This window comes from Narcine bancroftii, chromosome 10 (assembly GCF_036971445.1).
Source record: "Narcine bancroftii isolate sNarBan1 chromosome 10, sNarBan1.hap1, whole genome shotgun sequence".
Taxonomy (NCBI): domain Eukaryota; kingdom Metazoa; phylum Chordata; class Chondrichthyes; order Torpediniformes; family Narcinidae; genus Narcine; species Narcine bancroftii.
In genome coordinates, this window is record NC_091478.1 from 90,573,141 (window position 1) to 90,597,867 (window position 24,727).

Consider the following 24,727-nt stretch of genomic DNA (forward strand, 5'->3'; position numbering starts at 1 on the left):
TTAAAGACTTTATGCATTAATTATATCTCCATATATTTACCTCACTGTTAACATAATTTTATGGATAATTTTCTTCTACAAAAAAGATGCAATTGTTTGACCTGACAAAAATAAAGGAATATTTGCAATAGCAAATAAAAACTAAACATGGTTCACCTTTACTTTTCCATTAGGAGAAAGCTATTCAACACTACTGACTATTTTGAGATGTTTTTGAATTTTGCTTATATGGTAATTTTTAGCAAATAATGAACTATAAAAAATAATAAAATGCAGTCCATGCAAGGAATACAATTCTAACTTTCAACAAGATAATTTCTTATTTTTCAATTTAGAATAAAACTGAAATTTGATATCATGTATACTTGCATTCTGGAGCATTTGATTGCTATTTTGATGAGGTACTAAAATGAAATAACTAAGACTCTCGAGCTTCAAATTCACCTTAACCAGTTCTTGGTTTAAAATCACTGTTGAAGCATATTTCAAAGAAAAAGACATAACCTAATCATAAATGAATACATCATAAACTCTCAATAGAAATGCAAGATTTTAGGCAATGTATTTTTTTACAATCTCTCTTTCATATTGCAAGTAAAATAGTTAATAAGAAGAAAACAAATTCAAGCTAAAATCATTAACTGTGCTGTATTGGCTTATGGCTTCCCTGACAATTCCAGGACTCAACATCAATAGGTAACAGAAAGATTATATGAATGTATGTGTATAGATGTGTGGGCATCTATATATATCTGTATATAGAGAAACACGCACACATCCCTACACTCCATAGTTTTAAATTTGTAATCAAACAATTCACATGTGATTAAAGTGCACATTACAGATTTTATTTGAGGTTCTTGTACACATTTTGCTTTGACTATGTCTAAATTACAAACACTTTTTATGCATAGTTCCCACTTCTCAGGGCATCATAATGTTTGGGACATTTGGCTTCACAGACGTTTGTGAGTACTCAGATATGTTTAATTGCTCCATTGGTGCAGGTATAAGAGATCTAGGCTTGCTTCTAAGCCAGTGGTTCTCAACCTTTTTCTTTCCACTCACATACCACCTTAAGCAATCCCTTACTAATCACAAGAGTGGTTGAGAACCACTGTTCTAAGCTTTTGATAACCTTTGGAATCTGTAGTTGCCATTTTTCAATACGTGGACCAGAGTTGTGCCAATGAAAGGCAAAGATGCCATTATGAGGCTGAAAAACAAGAATAAAACAGTAAGAGACATCACCCAAACTTTCAGATTACCAAAATCAACAGTTTGGAACATCATGAAGAAGAAAGAGCAGTAATCACAAGGGGACTGGAAGGCCAAGGAAGACCTGCAATGCCAATGACAGAAGAATTCTCATCACCTGTGAAATTCTCAAACACCTGTCCAACAGATCAGAAACACTCTTCAGGAGGCAGGTGTGGATGTATCAACGACTACTGTCCGAAAGCTGCTGAGAGCCAGATCACAGGTATTTAAGCCTGGAGATCCAGATCACTACAGAAGGAGCAGGTATGACCTTTGGAAAGCCATTTTCCAGGCAAAGTGGAGTTTCTGGATGAAAAAGAAAATAACGAAGGATATCCAATAGCTGTGGCAGGGTCTAAGTGACATAACCTGCTACAAACCCAAATCAGCTGTGCAGTAGCAAATGGCCAAGGCTTCTCCCCCAGATGAACTCAATGCTTTCTAGGTGCGATTTGACCATAAGAACAAGGAAGAACCACCACTGTGCACTTCCATGTCCCCTGATGATCCCCTCCTCTCTGTAACCCAGGATGACGTGCGGGCTGCCTTCAGGAGAGTGAATCCAAGAAAAGCATCCAGTCCAGGTGGAGTGCCCAGCCGAGTATTAAAAATCTGTGCTGACCAACTTGCCAATGTATTCATGAATATCTTACTCCAGTATGGCATGATTCCCACCTGCTTCAGGTTACTGCGGTAACCTGCCTAAATGATTATCAACCAGTGACACTCACAGCAAGTGATTAAGTGTTTTGAAAGGCTAATGTTGAATCATATAAGCTCCTGTCCGAGTGGTGACATTGATCTGTTCCAATTCACCTATCATAGCAACAGGTCTTATGGCAGATGCCATCACATTGGCTCACAAAGCCCTGGAACGCTGGGACAGTAAAGATGCATACATCAAAATACTCTTTATTGACTTTATTAACATCATCATCTTCTCAAAATTGATCAGCAAATTCCAAGACGTGGGACTCAACATCCCACTGTGTAATTGGATCCTTGATTTCCTCAGACCACAATCAATGATAAGAACATCTCCTCCATAATATTCATCAGTACCGGAGCACCACACGGCTGTGTTCAAGTCAAGTTAAGTTTATTGTCATCTGATTGTACAAGTACAACCTGATGAAGCAGCCTGAACAGGAGTGGACTGAGCACACAGCTCTGAGGTGTGGCAATGATCAGCGTGAAGGTGCTCAATATTCTGCTACCGACCCAGACAGACATCTGGTGTCTTTGATGTCTTTCTGTTATGAAGTCCAGGATCCAGTTACAGAGAGGGATGTTGAGTCCCATCACGGACAGCCTCTCCATTAGCCTCTGGGGAATGATCATATTAAACATCGAGCTGAAGTCAATGAACAGCAGCCTGGTGGGGCAGGACAAAGTGAAGCAAAAAGGCTACAGCATTATCTGTGGAATGGTTTCTTCTTTCTTTTTAAAAATATTTTTATGGAGTTTAACATATAAATTTTACATTAAAAAAATCTTCTAATATAACAAATAATAGGTCATATTATACACATATAAAAAATTAAATATAAATGTATATCAAAAACCTATCCATATTTGTTTCTTTAAAAAATAATTCTGCATAGAAAATATGTAAAATTACATTCTGTCTAATTTTATATGATCTCTGGCAACCATATTTAAACCCATATTTAACAAGTTATCCTAAAAAAAACCTAAAACTAAATCTAATTTATCCCTCCCTCTAATCAAGGTTACTTTGTACAAAAAGTTGTAAAGATATGGATCAAATAGTAACCTTCAGACAAAAGACAGAGAATCTTCTGAGAATCCAAACCTCTTAAATCTTCCAATCTATAAATTGGCCCCACATCTTTTCAAATTGAAACTTTCTGTCAAGTTAGGCTTTTTGTTCAGTCGAAGCTTTCTGATTTTCCTCAAATCTCAAATACAAATATAATTGATTTAGTTCATTCACAGTGGATTAATATCATGAATTTATAACAACCTACTGGATTTAAGATCAGCCTCAATGGCTGGGATTAAGAATGAATGGGAATGTGATTTGAATATAACATTTTCAGATGAAGATTGGTACTTTACTCTTAGTTTGATTAATGATTCCTCATTTTGTGCAGGGCATGGTTTATTACAATTTAAGGTGGTGCATAGAAGATGCACCAAACTTAAATTATCTCATTTTTATATAGATGTTGATCCACTATGTGATAAGTAAAATGTTTGAAGCTTCATTGATTCATATGTTTTGGGAGTCCACCAATTTAGGAAAATTTTAGGAAAATATTTTCCAAAGTTTGTCAATGATTTTTTAGATCAAAATAGAACCATGTCCTTTAATTATTTTGTTTATTTTTTCCTCGTGAACCAGATACATCTTAGTCTGCAACTCAAGAGGAAGTTTTAGCTTTTATCATGTTGATAGCCAGACGACCAATTTTAATGAAATGGAAAGATTCTTCACCTACTCATAGATAGTAGTTGAATTATGTTATGTCCTATTTAAGTTTGGAGAAAATTAGATACAACATTAAAGATATAAAGTTTCAGATTTCTTCAAAAGACTAAAAGGAATGGGGGAATTATCACTTCCAAATTTTATATTTTATTATTGAGCAATTAATATATGTAATCTACTCTTATTGTTACATTTAGATAAATTAGTGAATCACCCTTTTTGGGTAGAAATGGAACTGAATTATTCTAAAAAATACATCTATGTGGCAATTTTAGATTCCTTTTTATCCTTTTCCTTTTCTAAATTGACAAATAATCCAATAATGAGAAATAGATTGAGAATATGGACTCCATTTAGAATTTATTTTGGTTATAGTTTCTCTCTTGCTAGTCCCATTATAGATAACCACCTTTTTCAGCCATCTGTGTTAGATGCAGGTTTTAAGGAATTGTATAGATTAGGTATCAAATATAACTTTGCTTCTTTTGAACAATTGTCTGCTAAATTTAATCTTCCTAATAGACATTTTTTTAGATATTTACAGTTTCTTCTATGGGCGAATTGAAATGAATCCAGCATCTCTGGGAGGTGTGCTTTGATGTGTTCCATCACCAGACGCTCAAAACAGGTCAGTGCCATGGGGCAGTAGTCATTGAGGCTTGTTGTAACGAGAGGATGCTGGTTGTTTTGAACCCTGTGGGAATGATAGACTGCACCGAGTTATTGAACATGTCCTTGAAGACCTCTGTCAATTGGTCTGCGCAGTCCTTCAGTACCTGACCAGGAATGTTGTCTGGTTTCACCACCTTGGGTAGGTTCACCTTGGATAGGGTTCTCCTCACATTGGCTGCGGCTATGCAGGGGACATGGAGTTTCTTTGGCATCATCCTGTTCTTCTCATCAAACTGTGCATAGAAGCTGCTCACTCTGTTCATATGGTTGACTTTTGATCTGTAAAGGTCATGATTCCATCCCTTTATTTTTCTCCAGGACCCCTAGACATTTTTACAGACCACCTGCAGTCTAAACTGATTGCAGGCACTCCACAAAAATGAACTAATGAATACGCTCAACTGCCTTGCTCCTAGCTCCCGTTGTCCATCACCCCCCTGCCATCCATTGCCACCCCCCCCATCTAACTCCCGATGTGACGGTAGGGGTGCAGTGCTGCCAAGCCCAGAGTTCACCAGAGCGCTACACCGACTCGCAGTAATGGCTCAATGCAGGAGCAATGGCCATCTTCCTTACCCATAATCCCCCATACAGCTGGAACTACTGTTCCAGAACCAGCTGCTGCCTGCTTCTCTCCCACCGGATGCTTGGAGCTGAGAGTCACCTTTCCACCAAAGGTAAGAGAGGGCACCCACGGGGATGACAGCGATGGGAATGACCTACCCCCACTTCAAACATCCAGCCTCTGAATTCACCATAACTCCAAAGTCACCACAACTCGTGTAAATGCCCTGCCTGTGTGAACGGCTACTCCGTAGGTAAATATGCAAATTTATTATTTATAATTTGTGATTATTTATGTGTAAAAATTATAAAAGACTTTCTCTAATTTATTCACTTGATCATGTACCTGCTCTAATCTGAAGTCATTGTGACAATTGCAGATAAACAACAGCATGTACTTTTTGCATCACAACAATTTTCAAGCTTTCATAAGTATTACTCTCTTTTAAAATGTAAATAATCCTCAAGTTTATATTGTTAGACTGTTATTATTAGCAAAGAAGTTTGCAGGAAATAGACAGCATGTCCCTGGAAAAAAGCCAGGCAACGCTTCAATCATAACCATTCTTCTCTATCACAACATGAACACAGTTCATTGTGACAAATTCTCAACCCAACAAAACACCTCAGGGCAAGCTAATTGTACTAATTTTTCTTGACAATTCATGTAAGATATGAGCAGAAGCAAAGCTATCTGTATTGTGGAGAAACGCTGCTGTCATTATTCAAGATGATGACATTAGAACAATGTATTTTTATGTAACTCTAATAGACAACAGACTCGCCAAGGCAAATAGCGCCTTTGGAAGACTACACAAAAGAGTCTGGAAAAACAACCAACTGAAAAACCTCACAAAGATAAGCGTATACAGAGCCGTTGTCATACCCACACTCCTGTTCGGCTCCGAATCATGGGTCCTCTACCGGCACCACCTACGGCTCCTAGAACGCTTCCACCAGCGTTGTCTCCGCTCCATCCTCAACATCCATTGGAGCGCTCACACCCCTAACGTCGAGGTACTCGAGATGGCAGAGGTCGACAGCATCGAGTCCACGCTGCTGAAGATCCAGCTGCGCTGGATGGGTCACGTCTCCAGAATGGAGGACCATCGCCTTCCCAAGATCGTATTATATGGCGAGCTCTCCACTGGCCACCGTGACAGAGGTGCACCAAAGAAAAGGTACAAGGACTGCCTAAAGAAATCTCTTGGTGCCTGCCACATTGACCACCGCCAGTGGGCTGATAACGCCTCAAACCGTGCATCTTGGCGCCTCACAGTTTGGAGGGCAGCAGCCTCCTTTGAAGAAGACCGCAGAGCCCACCTCACTGACAAAAGGCAAAGGAGGAAAAACCCAACACCCAACCCCAACCAACCAATTTTCCCTTGCAACCGCTGCAATCGTGTCTGCCTGTCCCGCATCGGACTGGTCAGCCACAAACGAGCCTGCAGCTGACGTGGACTTTTTTACCCCCTCCATAAATCTTCGTCCGCGAAGCCAAGCCAAAGAAAGAATCAATCTTTACTCTTGAACCTTGTCATAAAATACTACAGAAAATATTGCGTGATCTGAAAATGAAACAAGTTAGTCCATGAAGAAGAATTAATAAATCTATAACAAAAACTAATAGACTGGATTCTTTCTCCAGGAAATCTTTGCAATCATTGTGCCTACCTAACTTCCATTTATGTAAAACTAACCCTCTTGTTTAACATCATAATTTGACATATTCTTGCTATAATAGCAACAGCTGATGAACTGGATCAACATTAAAAATTTAACACAAAATACATCAATTAGTGTTCATTAGATTAATAGAAGCGCTTATTTAAAAAATGTTTGTGCAGACACTGATCCCTTCCAAACATGTAATAATGGTGAATCACAGCAATGAAGAGACCATGTGTCTACACGGAGTATTCCCATCAAAAAGCTTCAAATGTTTGTAGATGTAATTAAATAACACTCCTATCAAATATTTTGTAAGTATAATGCATACATTCTTTGGCATATTACGTTCTAAGCCTTTTTAGTAATTAAAAAAGATTTGAGTTCTATGACTAGGTAATGTGCCTTGTTTTAATCACTTCGTATCGACTCATAAGAAAATGCATAATGCGAAACTGATAAGCATCTCGATTTAAAACTTGACAAAGATTAGTGATACAGATATATATATATATAAAAAATATAATATATTTATATGTGTGTGTGTGTTAATTCAATTAAGTGAATGTATTGAAGTGTAGAGATAATCAAATTCTGACTAGCTCTAGTCTTCTTCAGTAATTTGTGATCTACATAACATATTATTTAACCACAAATGTTTAAAGTTTTGATATGTTTACATTTCATCAGAGCTCAATATTCATACTCAAGTAAAAATGCCATAATCTAATTATTTGAAGTTGTGTATTTCTACTCAAAATGCAAATCCAGTTTGATGCTTTACATAAAGACAAAAAACTGTTCAAGTCCCATTATTTAATTACATTATAAATAAAATGCAGTTTGATAGTAAGAAAATCTTCTAATCTGCAAGAATTACCAATCTGTAGAAAACATTGCACTGTTGAAGATTATTAAAAGGTGAAGCATTTTGCAGGAATTTAACCTGAACTACAGAAATAAATAACAATTCAATACAAACAGCTCAGAGCATATTCATGGCTTTGGCTATTCACATTAGATCTTTTTTTTCATAAATTTGTCCACAAAAAACCACCTCATCCTGAACAAGGAGAGTCATATAATCAAGAGTGATGAAGACAGCATATGAGAATTATATGAGCATTCCAATTAAAATTATTTTCAAAATGAATTTATTTGAAAATAGTAAAAAACATTATGTGACCAAAACAGCAAGTCATTTTGGGGTTTGTAGCTAGATATATTTGTGACTTTTAATAAATACTTTTGGAGCTTAATTTTATCAATTATACTTCCAGTTTTGTCTGAGAAAAAGCTTCATCGATTTCAGCTCGTACTGTTGATTTCATGACATTTAGAAAAACTGACCTAGAAAACACAATTTAAAATGGAAATGAAATGTAGGTTTGATAGTTAAACATAATATAAAAATATAATGACTTTGTGGAAGTGTTTTCCAAGCAGTAATCTCATTTGAGGATTCAGATGTTGATTGTAAACCACTCAAGCTTGCTCTCACAGATAATGACATCATCTGGTTCCTCAGAGATTACTATCTCGTAATAATCGCTAACAAATGTCCATTATTCTCTTAAGTATTTATAAAAACTGTGTGATAAAAATTAATCCAGTCAGAGACAAAAGAATTGAATAATGCAAACTCCAAAATACAATGGAATTTAATAGATTATTTTGGGTAATACACCCAAAACATTACTCTAGCATTACTTTAGTTTAAATATAGCCTACTCAAACAATCCATTAAACTCAAATATAAATGATAATTTATGATCTCAAAATTTGGATGCGTAAACTCAAATCAGAGTCGATCTGAACTCTCAGCAGGAACTTGGCAGGAAAATTAACAAATCATTTTCTTCATACCCATTCAGATGCAGTGCGAGGCCAAAGCAATTTTGGTCATTAACATTCTATCAGGCTACTTTCCATGTTAAATGGTCAAGAATTAGCTGGAAGCAACTACTCACGTCCAGAGTCAGAAAACCAAAGGCACTCAAATTTGAAAATGTGTTGAGAAATCAGGGGCAAAAAAAATGGCAGCACTGCCAGAATTGCTGTAATGGTAGTGCTACCACTGGTGTGGACCTGCATGGAGAGGAATCACAGTGTTCCTCCTCAGGGTCCGATCTCTCAGTCTGACTGCCTAAGGCTCTATACAGGCTATAAATATCCTGTTAAAGGAACTAACGGTGGATTATCTTGTCAATACGAAGTCTAATCCCAAGATGGCAGTGTCAATGTTCGGCAGCGCTTCAAGGGATTGCAGACTCCAGGGAAGCATAGGACTGGTGCTGGGCACCAAAAAATGGGGAGATCCCACACCACATCTCCCCCCCCCCCCACTGTTTGAGAAGGAGAAGCAGAAGCAGAAGACCCATGAGATGGTGACCATGGTAGCAGCCTGGGTGGTGGGGGTCTTTGAGGATAGAGGCTGCTTTTTTAAGACACCACCTCATGTAGTATCTAGTGCCTGTGATGTTGCAGGCTGAGTTAACAACCTTCTGTAGTTTATTCTTGGCCTGAGAGTTGGCACTTCCATACCAGGCAGTGATACAACTAACCACAATGTTCACCACGGTACACATGTAGAGATTTATGAGACTCTTCGGTGACATACTGAATCTCCTCAAACATCTCACAAAGTATAGCTGCTGGTGAGCCTTCTTTGTGATTGTATCAAAGTGGAGGCTCAAGGACAGATCCTCGGAGATGTTGGCACCAAGTAATTTGAAGTTCTTGACCCTCTCCACTACTGCTCTCAATGAGAACATGCTGTGTTCACCTGACTTCCTCCTGAGGTCCACAATCATCTCCTTGGTTTTGCTGACATTGAGTACAAGGTTGTTTTCATTACACCACTCAATGAGCTGATATATTTCCCTCCTATTCGTTTCCTCATTGATGTTTGTAATTCTGCTAACAACTGTGGTGTCATCAGCGAACTTGCAGATGGCATTGGAATGGTGCCTGGCCAAACAATCATGGGTGCATAACGAGCAGAGCAATGGGTTATGCACACAGCCTTGGGGTGCACATGTTTTGATAATCAGTGAGAATACATTGTTTCCAATTCGTACTGACTGTGGTCTTCCGATGAGATAGTCAAGGATCCAGTTACAGCTTGGCGTATAGAGGCCTGGGATTTGTAGCTTCTTGATCACAACTGAGGGAATAATGGTATTGATGGCTGAGCTGTAGTCAATGAAGAGTAGCCGTTTGTATGAGTTGCTGTTTTCGAGGTGATCCAGAGCTGAGTGGAGAGCCAGGGATATTGCATCTGCTGTGGAGCGATTGTAATGATAGACGAATTGCAGTGGGTCCAGCCCTTTGTGTAGGTACATGTTAATTATGGTCATGACCAGTAGAAGTTAGTGTCATTGAGGCCACTCACTCTGCTCTTGTAGGGATGATCAATCCCCTTTTGAAGCCAGTGAAAATCTCTGGCTTCCACAATGAGAGGTTGAAAATCTCCATAAACACTCTGGCTAGTTGGTTGACGCAGATTTTCAGTACCCAGCCAGGTATGCCATCAGGGCCTAATGTCTAGCGAGGATTCCCCCTCTTGAATGATGTTCTGACATCACCCTGAGTCCTTTGTCAATGCACAAGGTTTTTAATACAATGGCTGCTTAGAAGACCACAAATGATGCCGTTCTTTGTAAAATCAGTAAATGCATAGGTCAGACCATCTCTTGGAATGACATATCATCAGAACTTTCAGTTTTGTTTAAGTAAATTAAAAAAAATAAAAGGAATACACCATGCATCATTTATTGTCCCTCTGTCATTTGCTTTATCATTTTTCTCTTTATCTAAAGATCATACTTTGTTTGCAGGAAATTATCTCATTTTTTGAAAGTGGATCATATTTAAAATGCATCTTAGACTTCAAGGAAAAGGATACATTGTCATAAAACTTCTGATGAATTTACTGTTCATTTTCCATACTTTGAAATAATTAAATGTAGGGCCCACCATGCTTGGTCTTGAACATCAGCCACCGGAATTAAACACCCACACATAGCAGACTGGTTAATGCTATTGAAACCTCTGAAGGTTAAAAGGACATGGGATAGTCTGCTTTGCAGTTGCAAGTAAGGATTTTACTCTACTCAGTCTTCTGCATCTTCATGCAAGTCAACTTGTATTCGTTTAATCTAATTTTTATTTTACTTATATATAAAGTTGATTAAAACAGATGGGCCACTTAAAATGTCATACAATTCTCCTGGCCTTTGTTTTTCATTCAATATAATACTTATTTTCATTGCCAAGATGTGTCATTAAAAATTAATTAAATGTTAGTTTTAAAATAATGCAGGCAGATTTCAGATTTATTGTCAGATACAACCCTGAGATTCCTTTTTCCTGTGGGCATGGCAGAACTACCATTAATTGATAGTGCAAAAAAAACTTTACACTGTGTAAAACATATAAACAAACAAGAACTGTAAACAGATAACAAATGTAAACAAACTGCAATACAGAGAGAAGAAAGATCAATAAAGTGCACAAGTAAGAGTCCTTAAATGAGTTTCTGATTGGGTTTGTTGTTGAGTCTGATGGTGGAGGGGTAGTAACTGTTCCTGAACCTGGTGGTGCCAGTCTTGTGGCACCTATACCTTTTTCCTGATTGCAAAAGCGAGAACAGAGTGTGTGGTGGCTGGGTGATGCTGCTGCTCTCCAATGGCAGTATTCCCTATAGACGTACTTAATAGTGGGGAGGGTTTTGCCTGTGACGTCTTTGGCTGTGTCCACATTTAGGAGGGATTAACGTTCAGGGATATTGGTGTTTTCATACTAGATCATGATGCAGCTGGTCAGCATGCTTTCTACCACACCTCTGTAGAAATTTGTCAACGTTTCTGATGTCATACCAAACCTCTGCAAACTCCGAGGATGTAGAGGCACTAGCCTGCTTTCTTCACATGTGTTGGATCCAGGAAAGATTCTCAAGATAGTGACTCCCAAGAACTTAATTTTTTTCACCCTCTCTCCATCTCTGATCCCCCAAAGATCACTGGATTATATACCTCTGGCTTTCCTTTCCTGAAGTCACCAATCAACTCCTTAGTTTTGGTGGCATCAAGTGCAAGGTTGTTGTTGGTGCACCATTCAGCCAAGTGTTCACTCTCTATGCCGTATGCTGACTCACTTCTGTGGGATCATTGACAAATTTATAGATGGTGTGATTGTTGTGTAAAGTGAGTAGAGCAGGGGGCTAAGAATACAGCCCTGTGGTGCTCCGGTTCTGATGGAAATTGTGGAGGAGAAGTTCTTACCAATCTTCACTGATTGTGGTCTGGAGGTGAGGAAATCCATGATCCAATGACACAGTGGGGCGATAACTTCCAGGTCTTGGAGTTTACTGATCAGTTTTAAGGAGATGATGGTGTTAAATGCTGAACGGTAGTTGATAAAGAGCATCTGATGTATGCATTTTTGCTGTCCAGGTGTACCAAGACTTTGTGTAAAGCCAGTGTATTGGCATCCGCTGTAGACCTGTTACTACAATAGATAAACTGGAATGTATCCATGTCACTGCTCAAACAGGAGCTGATATACTTCATCACCAGCCTTTCAAAGCATTTCATCATTGCTAATGTAAGGTCTACTGGTTGATAGTCATTAAGGCAGGTTTCTTCACTCCTCTTGGGCACAGGTATAATTGATGCCTGTTGGTAACAGGTGGGTACCACGCCCTGCTGGAGTGAGATATTGAAGATATCCATGAATACCTTGATAGATTGGTCAGCCCAGATTTTTAATACTCGGCCAGGCACTCCATCTGGGTTGATGCTTTCCTTGGATTCACTCTCCTGCAGGCAATACAAACTTCGTCCTCAGATACGGACAGAATAGGATCATCAGGTGATGTGGCGGTGCGGAGGGGCAGGAATCTGGAATCAGGAATAAACATTCACAGAAAAGATCCTCTATTGGAAAATTTCCTTTTTAATTTTTTCTGGTGGGGATTCTTTTTTTTTGCAAAAAGCAGAAACGTTTTCATAATGCAGACATGTTTGAGAGCACAACTGAACATAACCATATAACCATTTATGGAGTGGAAACAGGCCATGTTGGCCTTTCGAGTCCGCACTGGTTCACTGATTTTGTGCACCCTCTTCAGGCATTGGTCACAAGAGAAACCAACTAAACAGACAAACTCTCTTATTGCTTTTTGTATAAAAACAAAATAGACTACAACTACCCTATGTAAAAACAATTTCTCCAATCCCTTTTAATGTGGTCTACGAGAGGTAATAGTCACAATTGGATCTTGCACAAACTAGCTAGGAAGAATACCTGAGAATTCTCTAAGCTTGGATTATAAGATACAAACTGACAATAATAAAGATAGATCTATAATGTACAACTTATAAATTAAAAGCTAGAAATACCAGAGAACTGGGTTACACCATAAATTCTGGTCATTCCCTTGCAAGGCAATTTTACCAATTCCTGGAAAGAATTTTTAAACTTTAAATTGTAATCCTTAATTGCACTTAAGAGTCATGAAATTTACCATTGCACATGTTAATCAGATAAGCAATGAATGTGACAAAATTTGTGACAACTTGGGATAATATTAATTGTGGATTGAGGTCATTATAATGATACAATTTAAAGGCCATTTCATGCCAGTGGAGTCCAGCTACAAGTGGGGAGGGAAAACTTAAAACTTACCTTTCATAGAGCAGCCCTAAAAGGCTGCTCCAGCATCGCATTGATGTCGAGCGGTGCCTCGCAGCGACCTCTGGATCTGACGGAGGTAGGGTGACTGGTGCTGTAGCATCACTCACCATAAATGTGTGGTAGAGCTGCATGGGGGATTATGGGTAGGGAAGATAGCAATTGTTCTGCTGCATTTTGAGCTGCACAGAAAGGCCCCGAAGGCTGAAGCAGCCTGATGAAGCTGTCACAGCCTGCACCGGCCATTCCCTGACAGCTTCCACCAGGCCCCACTGCCCTGATGGCTCCTGCTCCCCTAATGGCTCCCGCTCACCACTCCTGCCTTGAGGGGGTCATGGAGGGTGAGAGGGGTGAGTGGGGAAATGGTTCATAGGCTGATGGCTTCATCAGCCCACCCCTAACCAACTGCTTGCAGCAGCTGTACATTCAAGCCTTCCCCGAGAAGGGTTGAATTCTGCACCTTGGAGCCAGCCACGGCGATTTCAGAATGTTAAGTCTCTAGGCGTAAGGGCAGAGAACCTCCACCTTTACAATCAGGCATTGTGCTTGTTTGAAAGGACCTTTAGACTGCCTTGAAGACAGCTCAAGGATTTGAAGATGGTATGATATTAAATGATATGTAAAGAGAATCCAACAAACAGTTGAAAGGAATATGGGTATTAGCATTAAGAATGGAAAGAATCAGGGCTTCAGAGCAGTAAGTAGAAAAATTTCTGAACTTACAAAAGCAACAAGATCAAACTTGATTGCTAAACTTTGCAAATTACTCTTGCAATATTAGAAATTATTTTATATACTCTAATATGTAATTATTTCCACATAAATTACTGGAAAAATATAAAGCAGAAATCAGTGGTGGTAGGGCAACCTTTCAAAACAGTTTAGCTTTCTTACCAAAGGAGTCAACAGTCAGAACAGTAAGAAAGATCTGCAATGACTGAAAATGCGTTATTTAACAACAACGTTTAAATCGATTCCAAATTCCCACTGTGGCCATTCTTGCTATTTCTCCTGAGGGCTCATTGAAGTTACGGGGAGATATTGTTGCAACACATATGGAAATTTAAAGGGCAATACATTTCAAGATTAAGTATTAATGATTATCGTAAATGTGAAGAAATAACAATCAACAGAAAGTAAATAATCATGTGCAATTTAATAGGATGACAGGAGGTATGTAACTATCAACACCTATCGGACATCCCATTGATCAATAGAATGATTGGTCTAATGGGAGCCATTCAATCTTGAAAGCTCTGGTCTGGAAGCCACAACCCATATTACACTCCAATTTATACCCTATGTTAAGACCCTTTTGAATTATGTTGATGAGGGAAAACTGTGATCTCCTTGTCTCCTTGATTATAATTACTGAGGATGCATCTGAAGTCCATGCTCTGAACTTTGGCAAGTATTGTCACATGACAAAAAACATGTTGAGCTCTTTCATACTTTGAATTTTTTTGAATGAGTATGTGGCAGAGAGAAATAAAATACTTGTCACGTGGAACATTAACCAAGAACAAAAGATATACAGAACTACAGATACAAATGAGTTTCTGATTGGGTTTGTTGGATAAGGGGAAAAGGCAGGTAGGTGGAGTTAGGTCATAAATTAGATCAGCCATGATCGTGTTGAATGGCGGAGCAGGCTCGATGGGCCTTTTTTAGCCTACTCCTGTTCCTACTTCCTATGTGTTTAGAACCATAAAACAGTACAAAAAACAAGCCCTTTGGCCTTCGTAGTCTGTGCTGAACTTTAATTCTGCCTGGTCCCATTGACTTGCACCCAGTCCATATCCCTCAATACCCCTCCCATCCATGTACCTGTCCAAATTTTTCTTAAATGCTAAACAGAGCCCATATTCACCACTTCAGCTGGCAACTCATTTTATGCTCCCATCTCTCAGTATGTGAAAAAATTCCTGCTAATGTTCCCGCAAAACGTCTCTCCTTTCACTCTAAACCCAGGTCTTCAGTGCAAAAAACCGACTTGCATTTATTCTTTCCATACCCATCATAATTTTCCATTCCTCTATCAAATCACCCCTCAGTTTTCTACACTCTGGGGAATAAAGTCCTAATCTGTTTAACTTTTCTCTGTAACTCAGTTCCGACAACATCCTAGTAAATCTTCTCTGCACTCTTTCAATTTTATTGATATCTTTCCTGTAGTTAGGTGACCAAAATTGCACACTATACTCAAATTTGTCCTCACCAATGTCTTATACAACTTCATCATAACATTTCAAATCCTGTACTCAATACAAGATTACTTTTTTTTAAGGCCAATGTGCCAAAAGCTCTCTTTATGACCCTATCTACCTGCAACATCACTTTCAAGAAATTATGTATCCGTATTCCCAGATCCCTCTGTTCTACCACTCTCCTCAGTGCCTTACCACTTACCGTTATGTTCTACCTTGACTTGTCCTTCCAAAATGCAACATCTTACACTTAACTACATTGAATTCCATCTGCCTAAACTATTCTCATCTTCCTCAAAACAAAATTAACCTGATAAACTATTAACTTCCAATCTCACGACAACCACTCTCTGATAGCTCATGCAATCTAGACTCAAAGGGTTGATCACTCTTAAATCCATTAAGTAAATACTCCAACTCCAACAAAGCTATTCATATTGGTAACATAATACATTTGCTTGATTTTGTTTTCCTATTCTTACAATTGCATGATTACAATTGTAGAAGCGAAGGGTTGCAGACTTTTCACTGAGATTACTTCATATGGCTACGCTCTGCCATATTAGGTTGCTGTATGGAGAAAATATCCAGTTTCAGATTGCTGACTCTCTGTGTGGGCTGGAACCAGTGTGCGTGGCACTGAATGGGTGGCAGGTGAAGACATTATGTCATTAAGGAAAGTACATTTGGTGTCTTGCCTATTTTGTCAGTGACACTCTCTTGAGATGTGTCAAATATCCATGATATAAAGTTCCGTATCCCATTTCAAACTGGCCCCCTGCATAGCCACCGCCAAGGTGAATAGAACCCTATCCAAGGTGAACCCACACAAGGTGGTGGGACCAGACAACATACCTAGTTGGGTACTGAAGGACTGCACAGACCAATTGACGGATGTCAATCTTCAACACCCTACTGCAGAGGTCCATTGTTCCCACAGGGTTCAAGACAGTCACCATCACCCATTCACCTCTCAGAGTCAATGGATCTATTCCAATTCACCTTTAGAAGAAATCATTCCACAGACTTCAGCTCGGCATTTAATACAATCATTCCCCAAAGGCTGGTGGAGAAGCTGTCCTCACTTGGACTCCAGACCCCTCTCTGTAATTGGATCCTGGACTTCCAAACGGAAAGACCAGTTTGTCCAGGTCGATAGCAGAATGTTGAACACTATCATGCTGAGCAGTGGCACATCCTCAGGGCTTTGTGCTCAGCCTGTTCCTGTACACACTACTGACCCAAGGCTGCATGATCAGATCCAACTCCAACAGTGTCATAGAGTTTGCAGATGACACAACAGTAGTTGGCTTCATCAGCAACAAGTCACATTACAGAGAAGAGGTGGAAAATCTTGTGAAATGATACGAGAGTAACAACCTAAGTCTCAACGTGAACAAAGGAGATTATCATGGACTTCAGGAGGATCAGGAACGACCACCCTCCACTACATATCAATATCTCTGTAGTAGAGAGCACCAGGTTCCTTGGAATCCACTTAACTAGTGACCTTTCGTGGAGTCTCAACATCTCCTCACTTGTCAGGAAGGCACAACAGCAACTTCACTCCCTGAGAAGACTGAAACGAGAAAGTCATTTTCTATAGGAGCTCTATCGAGAGCATCCTGGCTGGCTGCATCACAGTGTGTTATGGTTGGCAAAGAGAAATAGATCGGAGGTCAATCCACAGGACCAGAAGAGTGGCAGAGAGGATCACTGGAGTCTTCCTCCCGCCATTGACATGATCTACCGGATCATTGTCTAAAGAGGACACGCAAAATCATTGAGGACCTCTTCCACCATGTTCACAGCATCTTTCAGCTGCTCCCATCAGGGAAGAGATACAGGAGTATCAGAGCCAGCACCTCCAGGCTGAAGAACAGCTTCTTCCCACGGACAGTGAGAATGCTGAAGGACCAAAGGAACTGCTCACACTAACCACGGAGACTGTCATTTGTACAAAACAATATTTATTTATTTTTATAGATATAATACTTGTCCTGCATATACTTGTCTGTATGCATGTTTTGTCTGGTTGTGTGTCTACATGTTTTGAACTGAGGACCGGAAAATGCTGTTTCATCGGATTGTACATATACAGTCAGATTACAATAAACTTGGCTTGACTTGAAATGTCTCCTATGAGAACAGAGAACAAGAAAGAATAAGACAGTCTGAAAACTGTCTGCCACAGGTAACGGTTGGTGTTAAGTACTAGATCAGCAACATTGGAGATTCACCAGAGACTATGGTATTTTCAAAACAATAATTTTTATCAGTAACTATTAATAACATAACACTTCTTACTTAACTCTAACTTAACCCCACTGTGTATCTGTGTGTGGCAAAACAAAAACCATTACAGTTTAACATTAATTCTGAGGAGATTATTTTAAAGTTTAATCTCAGAAACTCAAAGTATTTACTGCTGTTCAAAAGCAATTATGGAGCAAGTGTGAGACATCAGACTTCTCAAAACTCAAAAATTTATTGTAGAGTTCTTTTCAATGAATTGTCCAGATGAGTTTTAAAGCGGTTTATTAATTAACACAAAGACTCATAACATCTGTGGTAACATTCTTAAACTTGGTAACGGTAACAGTCAATGTCTAACATCTAATATATAGCGACCAGTCTCTTGGCTAATTTAACGTGTAACAATCAATCTCCTAGGTAACAGTCAACTGAAAATAATGGAGCCTCACTCACCCACCATCTATCCTGCCATTATAGTCAATAGCTAACTGCTCCAACTGCACCCACCCCTGTGCAAGCACCAACACTCAGTCCATGGTGCATCCACACTGGAAGATATCGAATGTGTACAGTTTCTGGACCCGGGGATGCCGCCAAAGCCCACAACCAAACTGACAACAGTAAGCAAAGAGCCTTTGGCTCTTACATTTAAGTATTTCGTCAAAAAGAAGACTTCTCACCTAGTATGGTGCTCCCTTAGCCTCGTTTCTTCAAAGTTTACAAAGGACCTAAACACAGGGAATGAGCACCATCAATGTAAAATTTGTAGATAATGTAAAACCCAGCAACATTGGAGACATCATTGACCTGACAGGCCAAATAAAGTGGCAGATGGACTTGAACACAAAGGAACGTGCACATGGTATAACTGATATGAAGGGACAGAAAATGTAAATGTTATAATATTGAAAAGTAACAATGAACACAAAGAGTTGTAGACAATGCCAGAAATACCCAGCCAGTTAGGTAGCTAACACCTGTGGAGGGAGAAATAGAGTTAGTTTCTGATTAACCCTGTTCCTCTCTCCACAGCTCAAATCTCCTGCACTTTTAAATTTTAAATTTATTTAAATTTAAATTCTAATTTATTTCAGATAGACAGCATCTACTTTACTTGCTATTCAATGAACATGGAGAGATTGATGTCAAAATATGAAAATCTTCCGTTGGCAAGGTAAATTAAAACTGTAATTTTAAAAAGGTAAAAGGTCAAGAGCTATTCCCTCTGGCATGTAGACCATTTAGCAGAAGTTACTGATTTAAAATCTTTAGATTTGGAAGGAAAATAAGTTTATATTTCCGGACATCTGGAATGTCAAACTTATAAATGTGGTGAAAGTTGATTCCTTAAATTTGATGTGAAGTTGAACAGGTCCTTGAGATTGGAAGATTGACAGAATTATGCCACACTAACTGAGTCCATTCAGTGCCACAAGTTCACTCCATTCAGTCATCATCCTACTGAATAGTAGGAGAGGCTCAAAAGACTGGCTGACCTGCTCATTTTCTAATGTCATATATGGTGACAATCCCAAAGTTCTGCAGGAATCATTATCCTTGTTCTCTTAGCTTAACTTACCACCCAACCTATCCAAGTGAGCAGCAAAAGAAGCAGATGCTCGATCTGAGATATTTAGTTTTAGATGGATCAGACATCTAGGTCACAAGCAGCATCCTTCTCTCATTTTGTTACGTGATGCTTGGTAAATCCCCTCACTGTTCACTCATGATGTGCTTTTCAGATTCTAAACGTGATGCAAATGCACATTTTCTTAGAAGTTGTATAATTCCTGAATTAAGCAAAATACCTTTTCACCATAGCAATGGGATGACAGATGCTTTTCTAAGAACATGACTGTTATGAAACAAACTACACACTTCTTGTTCACATGGACCTGGGATCAATGAAGGGATAAAAATTCTAAAAGTTCTCACATCAAAGAAAATCATTGCATGATCAAAAACTGGAACTGCATTACAACTTCAGTGCAGAGGTAGGAAATGCAGACCAAAAGCACCTTTTAGGTTGCTTTGCATCATGAACAAAGAAAGTACAATATCTGAAGAATGAAATATGAATTAACCAGTCCCATCTATAAATGAGTGGGTTGGATGCAGACCCACTGTAGATTCCGATGTGTTATCTGAACTTATAGTGGATGCACACAAGTCAGGGACTTTATTTAACTTGGAGCTGCTGAATATTCTTGGTTTCCTTCAAGACCACCAGCCATAGACAGTGTTATTCACCCTGCCCATGTATTCTTTAGAACATTCATTTACACATAAACATGCAAACAAGTTAACTTAAAATTTTTTAACACGATATAACTCGATCTTTCAGATTATATTTTTAGTGGATATATAACTGAAGTGATTCAAGAAATCTTCTGTTGAGAAAAATCTGAGCAAACCAACAAATGAAAACAGTACAGAATCATACCAGCTGGCTCGATGACAAGCCAATTAATTACTTATTTAAATGCGTGTCGATTACAATTTGTAAGCGGCTAATCAATTATAATTAATCAGTGCTAAGCCAAAATATAATGGTTTTAAATATATTGTCCTTATAGATACAGAAATACTTATTATGTGTTACATTAAACATATTAAATTATACTTATATGTATATTTTTTTCATTGAACGTGTTTTGGATATTATTGTGCCTTGTAGACACAAAGTGTAGATAATTTTCTTTTGTATTTTTTAGCCTCAACCAAGTTTTGCAGGAGTTACTACAATAGCAGACATTTCATATTTTCTCTAAGTAAGAGAGAAATATTCATGCGAAAAAAATTACAATTGGCTGCACATCAAAAACAGCTCATAATGCAATATATATAACATTTGATCTATGTATTACAAAGTGCATTTACATTCTGCTCTATGACAAGTAATTGTACAAATTTCAGGCAGGGCATATTATTTACATGGCCTTGGTTTAATTTTAGTTTTTTTTGTCATGGGGATGTGCTGTGAACACATATTGAAATGACAAAGCAGTACTTATTTTCGTAATTTAACTTTATACAGGTACTTAATCAGAACAATAAATTAGTTTCACATGGTAAAAAAAATTAATACAATCAAAATACGTGTTTTATTCAATACAAAATTGAGCATATAAGAAGCGTTCAGAGTACTAATGAACAAATAAAATGCAGACATGGCAAGTACTCTGTATGAACTTCCTTCAAAGAAAAAGTGCATCAATTATTTTTCCTTGTGACATTCTCTCATTGTCAATGAAACCTTCCCTGATGATTTCTAACATTTACAATTTTCTGAACTATTCCAGTCCACATTCCCAGATCATGGCATAACTGCTGAAATTAAGTGCTCAGATGAATCATTCTGAAACCTTGTCCAATATTGCAGTCAACAATATTCATGTTCTCTGAATAAATACATACATAAATACGCCTAACTTGTTTTCTAAACAAATCAGTACATTATACAAAATCATCTTAGTAAATATCAACTATTTACCATTTTTTACTCCAATTCTCATTTCAGATCAATGTTAACATATTCAGTGGAAATAGCTTTCTGAAATCGCATTTAAAGAAAATTGAAATCATCACTAATGAGTGTCCATAATAATTTTGGCTTGCTTAATGATTGACAATTATTTTTGAAGCACCAACCTTTCATTAGGATAGTTTCATGCTTCTTTAGCAAGATGTATATTTTCCCTGACTCAACAGGAATTAGTTAAAATGGATAACTGAATTCTGCCAATTAATAAAGGAATAAACCTCTTATTTAAGCATTATGATAAAAACATCAAATATCATTCAAGGTTGTGTTACAAGTCCAGAGGACCCTAAAATTAATCAGCAATAGAAATTCACCAAACTCCTACATTTTTGTCCGTATGCTTCCGGAACCAACTCATAAGCTTTCAATCTTCTTTGGCTTGGCTTCGCGGACGAAGATTTATGGAGGGGGTAAAAAGTCCACGTCAGCTGCAGGCTCGTTTGTGGCTGACCAGTCCGATGCGGGACAGGCAGACACGATTGCAGCGGTTGCAAGGGAAAATTGGTTGGTTTGCCACTTGCTCTGTAGTCAAACTAGAGGATGCAATTTGTGCTTTTCCCTTCAATACACTTTGGAGCACAGAGGCCATTTTTCTTTTGGCCATCTTGAGCTCTCAGCAACCTTTTCAAAAAGCAGAAAACATGTATCTATTTCTCCCTCATCAAAAGGAGGAACTAGATTTACCTCTACTAGCCAAAAACCTCTCCCCAAGAGTTATAGCCTCAATTCTCTTATTTCCCTCAATTTCAATTTTTAACTTCTCTAATTGAAACTGTCCATCTCTTTCAATTTTTTCTGTCATATTTTCTGTCTTTCATCATCTTCCTTCAGTTTTTCAGCTACCTCTAACATATTTCCTCCATTTTTCAGTTTCCACTGCCTCATATACCCTATTTTTTATCCTCCTCTCATTGTTTTTCAGCTTCCTCTGATTCATATTTTTGTTTCTGCAACTCAAACTCTCTTTCTTCTTCCACCCTCCATTTCTCCAATTCAAATTCAAAAGATTTATCCTCCGGAAAATTGTCCAAGTCTTTCTCAATAAATGTTCCCTCACCTATATATTTCACTATAATCCTCCTTATTTGTATTTTCTTCATCCAATGCTTAACTTAAGCCATCTTTAATTCCTTAGCAATGACCATCAGTTCCTCTTTTCTTTTTCTCTGCAGCTCTGCAGGTGATGGTTGTAACAAAAATCTACTAACATCCATTGCTGCTGTTTTTCCACACACACAAGCTTTAAATTAGCTTGAAAAAAAATATCTAATAAATTGCAATAACTCCAAAAGTTTAAGATCCAAATACTTCAAACTGAAAAGATGAGTCCCCCTTTGTTACGAGTCCAGATGACCCCAAAACCCAGTAGCAATAGAAATTCACCGAAACAAATGGTTACTTAAACAAAAGTTACTTTTAATTTTCCTTAAATATAAAAACAGGATCAAACTTTAACTTTTTACTATTAATTTAACCCCTTCTAATCCTAAGCACAACATATGTAATGTGTATATGTTCAGGAAAGTCCTTTGATTCACAGTCCAGTCTCACTTCTTACTCCTCCAAGTTCACCGGTATCAGGCAATTCTTATACTGTGCACAGAATTTAACATTTATGAATTTTCACTCAATTTTGATGCTTAAAGGTAAATAATTAACACTTAGGAAGGTTCTAGTTGGTTTCAGAGAGAGACTTGTTACTCATTGGACACAAACTGATCTCCCACGATCAGTCACTTCAGTGCCTTGCCAAAGAAACCTACCCCATCATGAGTTTACCAAATGATAACCTCTTCTTCCAGGTCACCACAGAGTTCCTCTTGTTTCCCTTATTTCAGGAGAAACACTCTAACCAGTCATTTCCTCTTGTAAGGAGTACAAAGATTTTCAACAGGCTGAACTCAGAAGTCACAACCCATTTTCAAAATGGGGTTTTAACAAGCTTCAAGAGCCATTGCAGAACTCAGTTCTCTCTAAAAGAGAAATCCTGTTGGTTCTTTCCTTTCTCTCTGCTTGTAAAAACAACCAGAACTTCTTGTAGGGCTAACCCAATCCTTGAAAGATTTTATCAGCACTTGAGCCCGGACTCTTCCATTTGCACCTGCTTTTCGAAATTCCAATTTCATTGTCTTTGCAAAGGCACTTGAAGCCTGGATGTCTGGCTTGAGCAAAGCTCTTCCATTTTAAATGAGATATTTTATAAGTATCTGTTTGTGAAGTGACCTACACACTAAACCCCCACAATCTATCTCTTTTGAATATAATATAAAATATAATATAGCCTGTAACAGTTACAAGAGATGAAATATGAATCCATGCTCTCAAAGGGTTGCAGTGCTCAAATAAATAGTATCTTGATAAATTAATAGGGATCAACTGCATGAAACATCTAGCTGATACCCATCGAGCATTTTATATTGCTTTAGCATGTTTAATTTTCTCTTTTGTCTATTAATAAAGCTAAGGGATCTGTTGAGATACTTCGCCTCACTCTATGAAGGGGGAGGTGTACCATCCTGGGCACAAATTGACCTGCACGTGGTAGGCGAGAAGGTAGCAGAGGACTTTACTTATAAATGGGATGCTATGTTGTTATCTGAGAAAACAAACAGCCCTATACTAAAACAAATTATCCTCATTTGGAATAAAATTAACCAATGTCTAAGAATCAAAGTGGGGCTAATCCCAAAAAACACCCCTGACTCCAAACAGATTAATACCATGAAGGGTAGAAAACAAGATCCTGGACACCTGGCATTGTAATGGTGTCAGGTGCACAGAGGACTGTTACGAGCAGGGGCAGTTAATGTCATTCGAAAAACTCAGACACAATTATGATTTATCAAATAAATTTTGTTTGTTATCATAATCTACCAAATAATCATTGTCCTAAATCAATACCTAAATATCATTTAGGGACAAACAATCAGACCAAAAACAGAAGATATGTTTTCCCATGCAATATAGAAATTTAATCCCATAGGATTCCTGTGTTGAATCCTGCCTGACAACTACCTACTTATCATTGACCTGAACTGTATGGGTCTGAATATGCTACTTCAGATAAGATATTTTCTGCAGGACAAATTAGGTCCAACTATGGTCTACCAGAATGCAGTTACATGGAGGCCATGATTCAAAGGAGGAATACACAGAAGTTAATCTCAGCAATGTATTTCTTCCTCCAAGCAGAAGGACCCAAACCAGGCCTTCACAAATCAAGGCAGAGGTGGAAGTCGGTCTTAGGAATAATGATTGATGAGCAAAATATGAGATTGATTTAAGTTTGCAACGATGGCAAATGGAATTGAGATCATGTATTCCTTTGGAAAAGATAACGTATAATTTACGTGATGATTATCTTTTTTATAGGAAAATGTGGAGCCCTTATTTGGATTATATGGG

The 24,727-nt window shown here is 38.2% G+C and overlaps 2 long non-coding RNA genes across 2 annotated transcripts in view; one reads left to right on the top strand and one right to left on the bottom strand.

The window, feature by feature from the left end:
- Nucleotides 1–839: 839 nt before the first annotated feature.
- LOC138744912 (uncharacterized) overlaps nt 840–24,727 on the bottom strand; it is a 97,416-nt gene continuing 73,528 nt past the window's right edge. The window contains exon 4 of the long non-coding RNA XR_011345866.1: nt 840–1,216. This is a non-coding gene — a long non-coding RNA (uncharacterized lncRNA). The remainder of the gene's footprint in view (nt 1,217–24,727) is intronic.
- LOC138744911 (uncharacterized) lies at nt 18,208–20,400 on the top strand. The gene is made up of 3 exons (XR_011345863.1): nt 18,208–18,398; nt 18,873–18,952; nt 20,123–20,400. It is a non-coding gene; the product is annotated as an uncharacterized lncRNA (long non-coding RNA).